Source organism: Panicum virgatum, chromosome 2K (genome assembly GCF_016808335.1).
Source record: "Panicum virgatum strain AP13 chromosome 2K, P.virgatum_v5, whole genome shotgun sequence".
Lineage (NCBI taxonomy): Eukaryota > Viridiplantae > Streptophyta > Magnoliopsida > Poales > Poaceae > Panicum > Panicum virgatum.
The window spans coordinates 17790219-17802644 of NC_053137.1; the positions used below are offsets into that span (position 1 = coordinate 17790219).

At 46.0% G+C, this 12426-nt stretch overlaps 2 long non-coding RNA genes and 1 pseudogene across 2 annotated transcripts; 2 read left to right on the forward strand and 1 right to left on the reverse strand.

Moving 5' to 3' along the window:
• The first annotated feature begins 5547 nt into the window (after positions 1-5547).
• On the forward strand, positions 5548-6972 carry LOC120669771 (annotated as a pseudogene).
• A 159-nt stretch (positions 6973-7131) lies between these two features.
• Positions 7132-12066, forward strand: LOC120669782. The gene is made up of 2 exons (XR_005672803.1): positions 7132-7395; positions 11029-12066. It is a non-coding gene; the product is annotated as an uncharacterized LOC120669782 (long non-coding RNA).
• LOC120669788 lies at positions 9682-10596 on the reverse strand. The gene is made up of 3 exons (XR_005672806.1): positions 10033-10596; positions 9877-9948; positions 9682-9796 (listed from the first exon to the last, which is right to left on the reverse strand). It is a non-coding gene; the product is annotated as an uncharacterized LOC120669788 (long non-coding RNA).
• Positions 12067-12426: the final 360 nt, after the last annotated feature.

The following is a 12426-nucleotide window of genomic DNA, read 5'->3' on the forward strand; positions in this document are numbered from 1 at the left end:
TTGTCACTCGTAAGTTCTCTTCTAGCATCTCTTGCTGGAAAGGACTATACAAACTTCAGGAGGGCGAGAGCAAGAACACCAAGAAAAAGCCATGGCTGCTACACTTCGGTGCTTCTGCTAAGGACCTCTCCCCTGCCTTTTATAGCCACAAGGAGACTTGCTGAAGGAGAATTCATGAATCAACAGTGCACGTTTCACGGATGCATTCATGGCAGCATTCACAGACGCAGTCAAAGTTGCAATAATACAAATTCTCCAAATAGTAACGTCTCATGTGAGCACTGAATAAAGAGCCGTACATCCCGGATTTTATTCCTGAAATTATTTCGGGTGCAATCAGTGTGGCAGATCCAATTATATCATTTTTCTAGAATTTTACCCGAAAAAGAGGTCTTTTCGGATTCCGGATCTGATGAATCATGTAAATAATTTGAAGGATAAAATCTGATGCCACGACTTAAATCCTTAATTCCAAATCTACGCTCGGGGGCTACTCGCAGCAAAAGGGATTTTGATTTAAGGCTCGGGGGCTGCTGGATATAGGCGTCAGAGATTTATTTTTCAATTTTTTTGGAAAATAGTCTGAAGTGACCCTCAGCCTAATTCTGCGATTCAACCTAAGGCTCGGGGGCTACTCCATATGGAGTGTGAGTACTTTGCGCACCATATATGATCAAGATTTCAGGGCTTGAGCACCTCACAGTCTCAAAGCAAACAGATGTACTTGAAGGACTACTCGACGTATCTGAGAGAAGGACCGGAAGCAACCAGAAGAATGTTCTGACTACTTGAAGTACTCAAAGACGCCCAGCCAAGTACTCGACGCCTGCAGGACTCGGCTACGAAGAGCTCGGGGGCTAGTCAGACCCGGGACAGCGGGACTGCTTATAGACATAGAATGTTCTAGAGTAAGGGATAGCTCATGGATATACCTTACCTCTTTTGTAACTACCCGAATAGGCATAGAACTAGCTGCAGTACAAAGAAAACTACCCGATTGTGTTATAGTAGGACTCCAACTGTACTCAGCTAGGATTTTCCATGTAACCCTATCCCCCCGGATATATAATGGCGGGCAGAGACCCCCTCCAAATAATTATCAACACCTAAGGCAATACAAACCACACATGACGTAGGGTATTACGCAAACTCGCGGCCCGAACCTGTCTAAATCTTTGTGTTCCTTGTACCATCGAGTTCTAGAGCAGTCGATCCCTACCTACAAACCCTACTGCTAAGGGTATCCCTGAGTAGGCTTGGCGGTAAACACCGACACCATCGGCAGGGAGACCCTCTTTCTCCCATGTTGTTCATTTTGGTCATGGATGTCTTGAATAGCTTATTTATCCAAGCTGAATCTGAAGGTCTCCTCCTACCTTTGCACTCCACTGGTCAGCATCTATCCCTCTATGCAGATGATGTGGCACTCTTTATTCGCCCTGAAGAAACTGAACTACACCTCACAAAAAACCTCTTGCAAGTTTTTGGTGATGTCTCAGGATTACAGACCAATCTACAAAAGAGCTGTGTGACCCCTATCCATTGTGAAGGTGAAATTGTGGAGACAGTCAACAATACCTTACTGTGCACAACTTCTCATTTCCCTACCACTTATTTGGGATTGCCTATATCTGACAAGAAGCTAAGAAGAGGTGACCTGCTGCCTTGGATTGAAAAAATAGCTAATAAGCTGCCAGGGTGGAAAGCTTCTCTGTTGACACTGGCTGATCATGCGGTTTTGACACGCTTTGTACTCACTGCCATACCTATTTATTTGCTGGTGGCTATTAAAGTTCCTAAGTGGTTCATACAAGCAATCGATAAAATCAGGAGGAGTTTCTTATGGAAAGGAAGGAAGGAAATTAATGGGGGCAGTTGTTTAGTAGCCTGGGAAAAGGTCATGAGGCCAATTGATCTTGGTGGGCTTGGTATTCACAACCTTGAAATCATGGGATGGGCGCTCCAAATGCGCTGGCTGTGGATTGAGAAGACCAAACCGGACCGGCCGTGGGCTGGTCTTGAGGTACCGGTACATTCTAACACGGCGGCAATGTTTAAAATTTCAATCATCACCACCGTTGGCAATGGATGGAATACTTTATTTTGGACTGATAGATGGCTGCATGGATGCTGCTTGGAAGACCTCGCTCCGAATGTTTTTAGTTGCGTGCCCCCGAAAATAAGAAGAATAAGAACTGTTTTGAGGCTATGCAAGATCATACTTGGGTGAGAGATATTAGAAAAGCACTTGGCTGTCATGGTCTTGTGGAGTACCTTGACTTATGGGATAGCATTGCTGTCCTTGAGCTCAATACCATTGTCGACACTCACCATTGGAAATTTGAAGCTTCAGATATCTACTCTACAAGATCAGCCTATAAAAACTTTTTTACTGGCTCCATCACCTTCGAACCTTGGAAGCGGCTTTGGAAAGCTTGGGCACCTAGCAAATGCAAGACTTTTGTTTGGTTGGCAATTCGAAATCGCTGCTGGACAGCAGACAGGTTGCAGAAAAGGGGCCTCCCTCATTCGGAGCGCTGCCCTCTTTGTGACCAAAATGACGAGAATATTCAACACATTCTTACATCTTGTGTATTTGCACGAAAATTCTGGTTTGGTGTCCTGCAGTCCTTGAATCTAACCCACCTGACACCCAGTAGCAGCAGTGTCTCCTTTGCGGATTGGTGGAGAAGATCTTGGAAGAAAGTACAGAAACAACATAGGAAGGGGTTCAACTCCCTTTGTATTCTCGGAGCTTGGATCCTATGGAAACATAGGAATGCTTGTGTTTTTGATGGGCTGTCTCCAAATCTGCAGCAGACTCTCTAGGCTTTCAGGGAGGAATCACTCATATCGAGGTTCTCTGGGGCCAAGGGTCTTGCTGCCTTGTACCCAGGAAGGATAGTAGAACAAGTGTAGGCTGATAAGTCAGTTGTGGTCAGGTCCTAGTATCACCCTTTTATGTAATAGCTCTTTGATGTTTCTGCAGCCCTCTCCCTGGTCCAAGGAAATGAGCTGGACTCTGTAATTTGGACCAACGCCCCTTTTTCTCTTAATACAAAGATACGCAGCTCTCCTGCGTGTTCGAGAAAAAAAAAGATAACACATCTAAGTTCATCAAATTTTATTTTACCACAAGAATATAATTTTGGAATGTTACTAGTCTTGGTCGTAAACCTCTTTGCCTACATATCACACCATTTGCATAGATAAAAAACTGTTTTTTTAAAAGATCATCTTGAAGTCACCACCCATGCCCCTACTAATAAATGTTTTAATAGAACACTTTCTCTTCTATCGGAGTATTTAATTAGGGTAGGGTGTGGAAATATTGCAACAATTATGTCCTTAATACCTCAATGGAAAACATTGTGTAACATTTTATCTAGAGCCATTGGACAAATATAGTGACAGAACGTAAGCGGTATTTCTCTTGGTATCTGTGGTATTATGTGGCTCACAACTCATTATCTCTGCAAGACCAATAAGACTAATCCCAATATATAGGTACTATCATCACATTAATCAGGGTACAAATATGATTTTGCTGAGTTACAATAAATTAATGTGTGTGTGAGTGAGATAGAGTAAAACTGAATATTCATGGACGGTAAAATACTTTATTATGATTATAGCTTTGCATCACACGAATGAATATTTGGTGGAGTAATTATTAGCCAAAGAATTATCCTAACAAAATAAAATATGCATGGCTTGAAAAGGAAAAAGGTTCATTTTACTACCTGTAAATCAAACTTTCAGAAAAATGGAAGTAGTATTTTGTTATTATTCCATTGGTAGATATAATACATGATTATTGCTGTGTCCTGATTATGTATATATACAAATCTTTCATTTCATTTGTTTCTTTGTAATTTCTGTAGTTCCCCTCCATGAACACGGCATTCTGTTGCGCTCAAGTTGCTGATGGTATCGACAAGATCGGACCATGTGGTGGAGGAGGAGGGGAGCACTGCGACGTCACCAAGATCCCCCACTCCCTAGAGAGCATAACAGTCAGGAACGGCTTGATCGTCGACTCCATTCAATTTTCCTACCGAGATCGCGAGGGGACTCTTCGCACTACAGAATGTTGGGGCGGTCCTGGTGGATTCGAGGATGTTACGGTACGGTGATCTATCCTTTTCAGACAATCCTTTGAACGAACAACACTTGACGGCGTTTCTATTAATATAACAGAAAAAAATACTTTTTAGACAATCATGTGCAAGTATCTTCTTTATCTCTTTGATCGTCGTTGCTGTTGCCACTGATCCTTGCCATCTTTGTTTTCAGATTAAACTCGGTGCTGGTACATCTCTCAACTCTCAAGAGAATGTCAGGAACATATGCTCCATTTAGTGAGGACGAAACAATCGTCATAACATCACTTACTTTTGTCACCAGTGATAACGTCAAATATGGACCTTTAGGAACTGGAGGCGGGGCGACCTTCGACATTCATCTGACCGACGGTAGCATTGTTGGCTTCTTTGTGCGTGCAGGGTGGTTCATAGATGCAATTGGTGTCTATGTTCGTAGGTAGCGCTAAGACGCAAGGAAAAAAAAGCTTGTTTTCTCTGTATTTGTTCAGTGCTGATCTGAATTCTTAACTCGCGAACAAAATCAACAATTATGCTACATTGCAATGCTCATTCTGCGGCTGGATTTGTGAACAAAGGATGTGGCACAGCCTGTAAGTTGACCAGCGTGATTTTGGAGCTTGCAGGAAGCAAGGAACCCTGAACCTGAGCTCCTCTGTCCTTTCCCCTGTCTTCAAAAGTCAAAACCTTGAGAGGATTGCACGCACATGTTGGCCACATACATGCAGCTAGCATGACCCCCAAACAAACATGAAACATGTGATCCATATCCTCTCTCAAAAAAAAAGTTCTCTATCAGGATATATCCATATCTGTAGGTTCAGCAGCAGCGACATCGTGCTGGCCCAGTGTCCCTGTTCCGCTGTCGTCAGCCAGCGACTAATCTAAGCAAATCATGTAATGCACAAGCAGTAATTATAAAGATCATTGGAAATAGATGACATCATTTATATAACTATCCAACCTATTTTACGAGGAATTGGTGTTTCTACCCCTGTTTCGAAAGCTAATTGTGATTTTACCATCACATTTCGCAACTTTGTGATTTTACCTCTGTTTTATGAGAAATTTTTTATAATGTTTGGGGAGGCGTTGGGAGGCATTTTATGTGTCTATGATTTATGGGCCCAATAGAGGGTAGGCGTTGGGAGGCGTCAACGAAGATGCATTGGGAGGCGTTTCAATGTGTCTATGGTCGGTGGGCCCATATGTGCCATAACGCCTTCCAATGCCTCCAAAATTAAGAAGATTAGAAATCCATGATAATTGTGTTTCTGTAGTATTTTTTTATCAAAGGTATCATAGTAAATTCACAATTATGTAGTATAGTTAGGGTGTATGATTTAAGTCCTGTAGTGAGAGGCATCGATCACGTCAAAACACGCGTGCTCACAGGCATCGATCGATCACTCGATCAGCGGCCATATCATCCTGCACCGCGTGCCGGAACTAAAGGAGCACGTAGCGCCGGCCATGGCGACGCTCGCATTCGCGGGGCGCCGGAGGGAGCCGGTGCTCGTCGGCCCTGCCGCGCCGACGCCGCGCGAGACGAAGCGCATGTCCGACATCGACGACCAGGAGATGCTGTGCGAGCAGGTCCTGTTCCTCCTCTTCTACTACGGCGGGTCGCGAGCGCATGCCGCAGACGCCCGCCACCCTGCGGGCGTGATCCGCCGCACGCTCGGCGAGGCGCTCGTGCCGTACTACCCGCTCGAGGCGCGGAAGCTGGTCGTCGATTGCACCGGCGAGGGGGCGATGTTCGTGGAGGCCGACGCCGACGTGCGGCTGGCTGAGGTGGAGGCGACCGGGCTGAGGCTGCCATTCTCGTGCATGGACCAGCTGCTGTTCGATGTGGACGGCTCCGACGGCGTGCTCAACAGCCCCGTGCTGCTCATCCAGGTGACCCGTCTGCTCTGCGGCGGCTTCGTCCTCGCGCTCCGGCTCAACCACATCATCTGCGACGCCATCGGCCTTGCCCAGTTCATGTCCGCCGTGGCCGAGCTCGCCCGCAGCCTGCCCGCGCCGACCATCGAGCCGGCATGGTCCCGCGGGCTCCTGGAAGCGCGCCGCCCGCCAAATCCCGCGTTCCCTCACCGCGAGTTCGACCCGATGCCGCCGCCGCCGCCGCTATGGTCATGCAGACCTTTACCTTCAGTCCAAACGACGTCGCTGCGACCCAAAGGGGCATCCCACCGAAACTCGCGGCCACGACCTTCGAGGCGCTCACGGCGGACATCTGGCGCACACGCACGGCCGAGCTCGAGCTCCCGGCGGACGAGGAGGTGCGCGTGGTGGCCGTCGTCAACTTCTGCGGCGTGCCCGAGCTGGGGCTCCCCGCCGGCTACTACGGCACTTGCAAGCTCTCTGCTTGGTCGACGTCGAACACACACCTCCTGCCGCGTTCCCGTAGTCGTCGGAGCACCCACCGGCCGACGTCCTTCATGGACACGAGCATCAAGGACGCGGCCGCAACGTCGTCGTCGGCCGGAGGGACCTCGACGCGGGTGCCGGTGAAGGGGTTCAGTAGCGTGACGGCCGCGGCCCGTCCATGAGCACCAGCCACCTGCACGACGCGTCGTACGGCACCTTGCCGCGCGGTGGCAGGGAGAAGGCCTTGTCCTCATCGACGCTGTAGAGCATGATGCGCTCCGAGTCGGGCCCGAACGGGAGCAGCAGGATGGGCGTCAAGGCCGCGAACGGCACGGCGTCGCACCACGGCAACCAGACGGACCGGAACGACGCCACGTCAGAGCCGGAGGGGAGGGTGGTTTTTTTAATGCGCAATGACCATACTACCCTTTGACAAATTAAATCAACCAAAATAGTTATTTTGCGTAGCCGTTGGGAGGTATTGGAAGGCGTTGCGAAGTATTTCTAAGCATTGTAAAAGGTCTCGTTTTATGAAAGTGAAGCTTCAGTTTGCCTCTTTTTTTTAACTCGTTAGAGTCTTAGAGAGATGTGAAATAACTGATTAAAAAAAAGAAAAACCCTTCATAATAGGGCGGGAAGACAAGAATACCCCTTATCCTATTACAATACACCAGCCTCCCTTATCCTCTCCATCTTCTGACCCTCCAATCCCTATCCTCTCTCTCACGTGCTACTGCACGCCGGGCGGCGGCGGCCTGCTCATCTCCGCCGGCGGCTCAGTCTGCGGTGCGCGGCTGGTCTGGGGCGAGGGCGCGCGGGCGACCTGCGGCAATGGTGAGGGCGCGTGGGCGTGGGCAGCCTACGGCACGGGCGAGGGCGTGCGGGCTGTAGCAAATGATGCTGTCACAAATCAGGCTAATTTGTAAGGGTAGCGACTTCAGTGCAAGCGGTGCTTGCGTGCAATCGTGCAAGCACCGCGTCTGGGCCTTCGGTTCCTCATCCGATGACGCCGTGTCAATTTGCGAAATAAACCCCGCACCAGCCGCTGCGTTTTTTCACAAAACACCCCACACTACAATATACAATGGAAACGGTTTGAGGATCCCCATCTCCGTGATGCTCTTGTCGGTGAATTTCGCGCCGCCGCCGGCCGGCCAACCAATCGACGAGTTGACCCGGTCGTCAACCAACTGAATGCGTTCATGCACCCCTGCCGCTTCCGCCGTTGATGTGGGGTGCGTGCATCTGCCCGTGCCGCGCCGCCCCTGCTGTGCCGGCGTTGGCGTGGGGGTGTCTACTCGGTGAATACGCTACCGTCGCCGGCGAAGTGGTCAGCACCTGCCGCTGCCGTTAATCAGTTCAGCGAAGTTTGGTTTAGTTGTGCTAGCAGAAGCGTCAGCGAAGGCCTGCGGCAGCTAGCTGCTTGCTTGGATTTTTTTCAGCTTGGTTCAGTTATGCCGAAGGGTTCAGTTATGTCAAAGGTTCAGCTTGGTTCAGTTATGCCGAAGGTTCTTCTACAGCTTTGCTTAACTTGGTTCACTTTTGTTCAGCTTGGTTCAACCATAAGCATTACAGATTTGAGAGTTAACTATGAAACTCACATAGTTGTTCTGACATTTGATTGTACACAATTTTATTACTTTAACTGAATTAAACATCATATATCAAGAATCTGGTTGCATGAAACCTGATCATTTGCAGGTTTATAAAAACCAAAAAACATATGTGTCCAGAACCAGTTTGCACAATTATAACATGACTTAAAAAAAAGAATACATAAATTTCAGAACTTAAGGTGCGGCTGCATCTTTCTTTGGACAATTACGCCTATCATGTCCAACATCTTTGCATGTCGTGCATTTGCATGGACCTGCACCTTGTTTCTTTTTCTTGTCGGCATGGCCTTGTATCCTCTTGCACTTCCCCTTTGATCTTTTTCTTGTTGGCATGGCCTTGTATCCTCTTGCACTTCCCCTTTGAACGAATCTCACTAGGAGGATGGACTTCTACATTTTCTGGAATGGACATCCCAATAAAACTTTCTTGTTCCTCTTGTCTAGTGCGAGTTGGTGGCTGAAACAACAATGAGAGAGACTCCAAGTTTTGTATCAAAATGTCCATGGCGTCTTCTGAAGTCTTCGCTGTTTGAAAAATATCTTCAAATTTATTTTGGGCAATTGACATCTTCCTTCTTTTAACATCATCAATGGGCACAGCTGAGTTATCTAGTAGTAAATTCCCGAGACTATCATATGCTGCCTCTCTAAAGAAAGAAAAACTGAGTGTTAGTTATACAAATACTACTCAATATCGGAACATATGCTATTTATTAATAGAAGTTACCTTTTATAATTTTTTGTCCATCTTTTTGTGATGAATTGCATGGGCAGTTCAGATATCCTTGCACCTCGTAACATAATTATAATATGGCGGCATAATATTCCAACAGACTCAAATAGCATGCATGAGCAATTAAATACCTGCTCATTATATTTCCAAATCACCTCTCTAACTTTGTTGGAGTTGCCAGCCACGTAGACAATTCTTCTATCCTCCAATTCAGTTGTTGTTTGCACATCACAGTGCTCCCTTGCTGCTAACACTTCCTCTTGAAATTTTCTAAAAACCTCATGTGTGAAAACAGCACCACCATGACTCTCTATTTCCCATGATGTAAATAACTTCGGATCCGTATGCATTGAAGTATTGTCATCTATCAGTTCCTCTTGCTGCTGACATTTTAATGCGGTGTCGAACCGTATCTAAAACTCAACAAGTGCAAGCTTACGACCTATAAAACGGTTGAAAAATGAATTTGCACTCTCGGACCTCGACGTTGTTCTAAGAATACCTCCAAGCCAAATGTCTCTGAAATATGCTGGTATCCATGACTCACGGATGAGATACCTTCCTTGCAACCATTCATTGCCCTCTAAATGATATTTTGTTATCCAAGCTTGCCATCTGCTCTCAAACTCTTCTATAGTTTCTGAACCCCATACACAAGAGTTTACCATTGTCCTAAACTCATCATCCCTTAGAAGATTGGCATCAATTTTGTCAGGCAACTTTTTCATAATGTGCCACATGCACAACCTGTGTGTGGTGTTTGGAAAAACAACATCGATGGCAGCCCTCATACTGGCATCCTCATCAGTCACAATAAATGAATGAGCCTTCCCTCCCACAGATCGTAGAAAGGTCTGAAATAACCAGATATAGCTTTCAATCTTCTCATCAGCTAAGAAAGCAGCACCTAAATCATGTGCATAATCCTTGTAAAATTTCTTAGCAGATTCGACATTGTCAAATAACATCCCTTTCTGAAAATTTGCTTAAAATTAGTAGTCTATCACGTGAACAAATTTCACTGTACAAAAATATGAATACAAAAATATGTTACCTTAAGAACAATTTTTTTTCTTTGTTGGTGTCGTGATCACTGGATCATTCATATCAATGGCTACATCATTACCTATCAGATGAATACACACCAAATCATATCATATACGAATACTTGCACTTGAACTAGAGGATACGTAAAGATATGGCAAGTTACCTTGCTCCACGACAACTTCCTGACGAACAGGTGAAGAACCAATATCGAAACCGGCATTAAGGAGCCCCATGTCGTCTACTTGCTCTATTGAGATGATGTCATGGTGCAGGATAGTAGTGGGCCGTTGTCATCGTACATTGGTTGAATGTCGTTTGCCATGAAAGACAAGTCATCATCGTGGTCTAGCTCCTGGACATCTGGCTCCTCCACGTCGGGCACTTGGACGACGTCGGGAGGCTGCGGCACTTGGACGGCGTCGGGCAGGACCTCATCGCATGAGGTCTGGACGGCGTCCTGCATGGGACCAGAACACCGCAGGAACACACAAAGGATCCGATCGATCTAGGAGGAATTGCAGCAAGACAAGGCGGCGGCGGCTAGAACGATCGTGGGCAAGAAGAAACCAAACGTCTTGCATGTAGGTCAATTGGCCGCAGGGGTGTTTTGTGAAAAAACGCAGCGGCTGGTGCGGGGTTTATTTTGCAAATTGGCACGGCATCGTCGGATGAGGAACCGAAGGCCCAGACGCGGTGCTTGCACGATTGCACGCAAGCACCGCTTGCACTGAAGTCGCTGCCATTTGTAAGTCGCTGTGAACTATTTCTAATTTCAAGTTTATTTCTTCTACATGGCTTATTCTACCTACAAAGCAATAAATCAAGGTATACTATGATGTGAAAAAAAATATTTGATACATATCTATGAACCAAATTATTTGGCTATTGAATAATAATCTAACATGTAATTCTCAAATATAGGTAGTTGTTGTGTATCTGTAATCTAACATCTACTCCCTCCATTCCAAATTATAAGTCATTCCAAGAATCTTGGAGAGTTAAAGTTTTTTAAGTTTGACCAAATTTATATGACAAAATAATAACATTTATAATACCAATTAAGTATCATTAGATTCTTTATTAGCTATATTTTTATAGTGCACTTATTTGATGTCATAAATCTTTATATTTCTCTCTATAATTTTGGTCAAATTTTCAGATGGTTTGACTCTCCAAAATTTTTGGAATGACTTAATTATAATTTGGAACGGAGGGAGTAATTGTATCTACTTCACGATTGTTATCTGAACAGCATATTGGAGAGGAGAAGTCCAGCATGTCATTTTGTCACTACATGAATGGAAGTTTATGATAAGAGGACATGAGGTTTACTAAATAGAAGCAAACTGAACTAACCTTCAGAACTTTGGAATGAATGTAGTATTTCAAAATAAAAGGTGCGGTTGCTGCTTCATTTGAATGATTTGAACTCTGCTCAAACGAAAACACAATGCCCATGCAGCAGTGATTACCTGTAAAACCAGCTTCATGTCTGCATCATAGCAAAGACAGATCAAACAGGAGAGGATGGTCATTTACGAATTAAATTAGCAATGGGAAAATGTTAAATTAACAAAAACTGCACAAACTGCTCTCTGTTATGTCACGCTCACCTGCATGCCGACCATCTGTGGACATAGAGACACGTAGGTGGCAGCTGGCACCGACCTTCACTCGCTCTCTGTTTGTCATCATGTCCTCTAGTGCCTCGGCTAGCTCCATCTCTCTCTGCCTAGAAAGGGTGCTGATCTTGTGCCAGCACGGGATGAGAGAGGAAGCGTGGTGCCCCAGATGGGAGCTTGAAGGGGATTCAGAACTGGTAGTTGTTACCGCGGCGATGGCGATCTCCCTGCCAGCGCAGGAAGAGCCATCGGCGAGATCCCCGAATCGATCACCGTGGAGACCGCACCCACAGCCTCAGATTCAACAGCCGTGTGCTGCTCCTTGCTCCAGCAGTCCAGCCGCTGTAGCTCCTGCTTGGCGCCGCCACCATCAGCCGTAAAAGGGAAGGGAGAGAAAAGGGAATGAGCGAGACAGAGGAGATGTGGGAATCGAAGCGAGGGAAGATAATACTCCCTTCTTTCTTTTTCTTTTTAAATGTAAGTCATTCTAGAATTTTTAGGATAAATTATGGTTGTTTAAAAAAGACTCTTCTATCCCTAATTATTAAACATTGTGAATGTGCTAATTAAACTAGCATGTCTTTTCTCATGCACCTCCCCCACATGTATCTCTCCCTACATGGTTGCATGCACATTTTTTTATTGGAAAAGATCAAAAAACGATACACAATTAAAATAGTTAAGTCCACTCTCAATTTAGAATGACTTATATTTGAGAACAAATTTTAAATTTCAGAATTAGTTACATTTGAGAACGGAGAGAGCACATGCTTTCTTCCCCAATTTCCACCCGCTGGCTACCGTGCGCCAAGCTGAACCCGTTGCATGCTGCTTGCTATGCCAGGGCCGCTCTTTCGCGTCTTGCCCACCGTGCTCCGGATGCATGGACCTTGCTTTCGCCCTGGTAACTACGTGGCCTCACGCGAAGGGCCGAG